We start from the raw sequence: 6,000 nt of genomic DNA, 5'->3' as shown, positions 1-6,000 counted from the left end.
TTTTGGCTCCTACCTCAAAGCACACTGTGCGCTGTCGATCTTACGTGCTGCACAATAATGTTTAATATTAAGTATGTAGCGTTATATTCCCATATATCATTGTGATGTTGTTTATTCTATTACTCTCGTTTTCTTCTGCTTGTTTTCTTTTTTCTTTCTCAACAGGTGATCCAGGTGATCGATATATGTATTTTTTGTCTGCTTATTTTGTTGGTTTTTGTTTTTTGCCCTTTATCCCCGTCCCTCTTCTCCGCTGTTTTTTTTTTGTTTGTTTGTTTTGTTTTTTCCCCCCTCTTTCTTTCTCCCTTTTCTTTTCCCCTGTCCCATATCTAGCAAGTAAAAAAAAAATAAATAAATAAAATAAACAATAAAAGGTAAATCAAATGGACCATTACGGCAAGGCTGGGATGGTCCATTTGGTAAAGTAAATCCGTTGGGCATCTTTCTTCGTCTTTAGACAATAATTCTGATGGCAAAAGAACCAAACGGGACAGGTTTAAAAAAAAAAAAAAAAAAAAAAAGAATTTTTAATGTCCCACCATATTTTCTTTGCTCATACTTTAGCTATGACTCTAGAGGTTTACCAACCATTATATATCTTGGGTCCATTACTTTAGCTAACTCTGAGAGCAGGGATGGGTATTGATAGCCATTTCCATTTAGGATCTGGTTTCAAGTTGGTAAAATACCTGAGGCCAATGACTCCTACATTGATCTTTTCGTTCATGTTCCCAGTTTAATTACTCTCTTTTCTGCCTCTCTCTCTGATACCACAGGCACATGTAAAGGGGAGAAAACACTAATGTGATATTAGACCAGTTTAAACAATTTAAACTCATTAAAACAAAGTAGCTGGAAAGGTTCAAGAACCTTACATTAGTTTACCTGATTAATGCAGTTACACTGTTTTGGGTGACTCCTCATTTATGTAAATATCTCCAAATGACTTGGTTGAAGTTCAAATAAACCACAGAGTCACAGCAGCTATGTGGGAAATGCTGTATGTCTGGTAGAAATAATTATAGTTTTTTGTAAGGGGTAACTTGCTTTGAATGCAATAACTGTCTTTTGTCACCTGCATAATTTAACTATTGTTACTGATAGACCCATGTTACTTAATATTTTCAGTTAAAAATAATGTCTTTTCTGTAAAACATAATAAAGAATACCATCATAATATTCTTCATAACAACTTCTGTGAAGCTACTGAGTTCATTTTTTCTTACCTTCCTTTCTCAGGAAAAAAAAATAGGAGCGAAGCCCATCAAATTGCCTTTTTTCAATCTAAGAACAGTAACTGTTACGCAACGTAAGTTGCTCGAAGGAGTATAAACTTTATTGGCGTCTGTTATATTTGGTTTTTCAGAGCGCTGCAGTCTACACCACACACTCCTTGACATCTTGCAGTGATTCAGATTGCTGTTCCTTTCGGACAATGCTATAGATGGACATGCAGCGGCACCAGGGTGTTCATTTTTATTCTTTGTGCTGATGATCTTTGAACTTTACAGACTGTGGAGGCATTCATAAAATTATATATATATATATATTAGGGGTGCAACGATACTCGTATCGATATTGAACCATTCGATACAGTGCTTTCGGTTTGGTACGCATGTGTATCGAACAATACAAAATTTTTAATTTATTTTATCAACTTTTCTTCTGACGATGCTGTCTGTGTTGAGAGCTCAGTGGATCTGCGTTCGACTACTCCGCCTAGGCTGCACTGTCGAGCGCAGATCCACTGAGCGCAGCGCAAGCTAGCAAGACAGAAGCTTAGCTCGTTGCAACATGGCAAATTGAACCTCCCCCACCCTCATTCAGATCTGGCCTTTGGAACTGTTTTGGTCTTCATGTGAAGTATGACCCTGAAGGTAAGCGCGTCATGGACAAAAGTAAAACAGTATGTTGGATGTGCCACGCAATGCTCAATTACATGGGTGGGAACTACTGCGTTAGCGCAGTTTGCTCGTTAACGTGTTGACGCTGTCCAGCCCCACGCACGGGGCGATCCGCGGTAGCTCGTTAACGGAAATTTGCCGTGTTGTGGCATTAATGTCATTTCAGATTAACGCTGACAGCACTAGTGGGAACACAACGAATATGACTGCACATTTACTCCGACATCATCCTAGTGCAAAGACAAGTGGAAGCAGACAAAAACAACAAGCACGCATGCTACAAACTTTACCCGAGTCATTTAGACAGCCGTTAGCACATGATTCTCCTTATGGGGACCTGATATGTTTAATATGCTGCTGAGAATATACCCCAGAAGAAGCGTATAGTATAGCTTTTATTTTGGAAAGAGCCATTTCTCTGTAATAAACTCTCTTTTCCAAAGATGAGGGATTTCTCCATGAGATATTTATGTTTTTATTACTTTGTCGTTTCAGCAACATTAAATTTAAAAACTGTACTTTTGAGTTAAAATATATATTTATAATTTTAATAAATGACAAATTAAAAAAGCATGAACATTTTTTGTATCGAAAAAATATCGAACCGTGACACCAAAGTATCGAACTGAACCGAACCGTGAATTTTGTGTATCGTTGCACCCCTAATATATACATATATATATATATATATATATATATATATATATATATATATATATATATATATATCATATATATCATTATATATGATATATATATATGCCTTGAGGGCAATGCTGAATGTGTAGACTTAATGTTTGCTGTTGACTCTGTATTCAACCTCAGTTTGTTAGGATTGGAATGTTTTTTTGGTTTGTTTTTTTTAATCTGTTTGCTTCTCACACTTTGACAATGATCTTGATTGGCTATGAAAATATGCAGGTATGATTTTGAGATGTTTTCCTCACAGATTGTTTCACGATGTGACAAGTTTGACAATCCATCTCACTCCACTGTCTCTCTGGGGAACTTCCAGCTTGCTCGTTATTTTTCATACCTGTGCTGAAGCAACTCAAGGGTTCCTTCAAGGGCAATTACTGATTTTGATGTCAGTGCTATAATTCAGCGACTAATTCAGTGCGAACTGAAACAGTCAAACATCACTGACAGCAGATGGACACTAATTAAGAGGACAAATGGGGTTTTTAACTTAATTGCTCATCAAAGGGCTACTCTGTTGAGTATTAAAATTGCATTGTAGTTGTAAAACCTCATGCTGTCAGAGCACTGATGCACCGTAATACTCAGGCACACACACCAACCAACAGAGGTTTCCACATCCAGACAAAAATCAATTCCTCATCTTGAAGTACAAATTGCAGAGTATTTGGCCTTCAACCTTTAAATCTGACATCCTGACGCACCCATCTCCTAAACCAGACAGCTTCAATGGCTCAGATCAGCTACACGCTTAATGCAGCATAAGCATCAGATGCCAGTGACAATCCTGTGTGGCTTTCATTACAATGTCCTCAAGACAGAAGTGATTATGCGTGGAAGTAATATGACATCTTCAAAAAGGCGGTGTGACTTTGAAGAGCAGCATTTGTTTATGCATGAATGGAGCAAATGGACATTATATGCTACAACAATAATCCAAGCTTCTGCTGACAACAAAGCAAGCAGTAAATGGGAGGACGTACAAAATGTATGTGTGTTTTCACATAATCTGAATTAGCAGCCTGTCCAGGTTTATACAAACAGAATTTTGTCATTAACCATCACAATACTTCAATATCCTGAAAACTGCAGGAATAGAGATGGGGGAGGATTCAATTCAATTCAATGTTTACCCAATCTGTGTGTGCACTGCAGGAAGTGCGAGGCTGTGAGTGTGCATGTGTACATCCGAGTCAATACACCTCCTGCTTAAGCATAGCTGTGTGCATAGGTTGTGTATTTTAATGTGCACAGTGCTTATTCACCAAATGCTCAGAAATCAGGTGATCCTTTGGCTGAATGGCATGTTGGAGAGAAACTCCAACCCCATTATGAAACACTTTTGAAATAATAGAAACATTAGAAAACTAATGAGTCTGTAGTAAGACATACAGTTAAAGAACAATGTATGAAATAATATTACACAGCCAGTTATTTCATAAAATGCAAAAATGAAAACAGAAACACTGCAATCATGTTGCATAGCTCTGTGCACCATGAAGGCGATCCCTGTATGAATATTATTATGACTATGATTACGATCATGATTATTACCAGCAGCGATAGCTGTAAATGTAACAGTAACAGGTGGATAAACATATCTGTTTTATAAATGGCATACTAAGAAGAAGTAATATCATAAAAATATGCATTAAGCACTTGCTAATACCTTAATAATGCTTTATGGTGTCATATAAATTTAAAGTACTACACCTGTCCAAGTGCTCATTAACACAAATATGTAGTACTTGTGGTAACGAGCTGCATCTATTGCATTGATCTATCCAATCAATCAGGCAGTTCAGTGCATTGTTCAAGACTATCTGCTGAAGTTTAAACCGATAATCGGAATGGGGGTAAAAATGTAAAGATTTAAATGACTTTGGAACTTGATGTGGCATGTTCATTGGTGCTAGGCAGGATGCTTTTAGTATTTCAGAAACGGTTGATCTGCTAGGATTTTCCCACACAAACAGCTCTAGGGTTTACAGAGGATGGTCTGACAAACAGAAAATATCCAGTGAGTAGGTTAGAGCACCACATCACTGCACTCAATTGACCTCCACATTCACAAGATCTCAATCCAACAGCGCCTCTTTGGATTGGTGTGGAACGGGAGATGCGCATCGTGAATATGCAGCTCACAAATCTCCAGCAACTGCATTCTGTCTCTATTCAGTCAATATGGGCTAAATGTCTCCACACCTTGATGAATCTATGTCATAAGGACAGTCATGAATGCAAAAAGGGGACCAACCCCAGTACTAGCAAGGTGTGTCGTACATACTGGTATACTGGTTATAATAAAAATATAATAAAATTCAGTGAAATTTGTCATTTTAACCCACTACAGCAAGGATCTGGGGATGAAACTGCATTTATTCATAATTTCAAAATTTTGAAACCACTTGTAGCGGTCAGGAATTAATGTGAAGAGGACCAGATGACAGAAAAAACAACCACAACAGACTTCAGTCCTTTTCCAGAGCTTTGATTATATTTCTCTTACAAAAGCAAAGGTTCAAACATATACAGTGAAATACTGCACTCATTTTAACACACCCCACATACATCTGACTACAAAACAAACCCCAGTTAAATAATATAGAAACTAGCTAAATCAACTCAAACTGAAGATTCAGCTCGCTCCCACCCTCAGCTCTCATGTAACAGTTTACCCCACTAATAGTTGATAATTAGGAAATTCCTTTCAGGTGAACGTCATTAGCACATAATCATGTGTTCACTCCAAGAATCACGCCTTCAGGAAGTTGTCCTCAAAAGGAAGAGTGGTTAGTGGACTTCAAAATAAAAGCATAACAAAATCAAAACGTCCTTTCAGACATTGCAAGTGTGTGCTTTACCTTAGTGAGGGAGATTCTTCCCCACACCCTCACACCACTGTTGAGGAGATTGTATAACATTTTATGCATTCAATATACAAGGATCTACACAAGTGTTTTGATCAACACTTATTGAATGGAATGAAAACTGATACTGAGCTGGGATACTGTTTTTGAATTCATACTTTTTACCTGTTTTATTTATTTTGTGCAATGCATTTATTATCAAATATCTTGAAGGGACTGACCTTCAGTTGTGCTTGCGATCTAGAGGTTATGAGCTAATGTCTGCATCCTGAAATTAAGCTAAGATACTGTAGAAACATGGTAAACATTACCCCCAGAGAACAAGAACATGTGTTTACTTTGGCAAGCTGATATTAACATTTAGCTGTGCATCCTCTCAGAGCTGCATGCCTGATTGTACACTAAGCTCACTGCTCTCTCAATATTATGCTGGTAGTAACGATAGGAATGCGAAGTTGGAAATTATGCAGGCAGACTATAGTGCAGTTGTTCACATCTTTTTCACTCACAGAAGTCGTAGTGTGGTG

Source organism: Pelmatolapia mariae, linkage group LG1 (assembly GCF_036321145.2).
Source record: "Pelmatolapia mariae isolate MD_Pm_ZW linkage group LG1, Pm_UMD_F_2, whole genome shotgun sequence".
Lineage (NCBI taxonomy): Eukaryota > Metazoa > Chordata > Actinopteri > Cichliformes > Cichlidae > Pelmatolapia > Pelmatolapia mariae.
The sequence above is the reverse complement of the archived record's forward strand: the minus strand, read 5'-3'. Positions refer to the sequence as shown.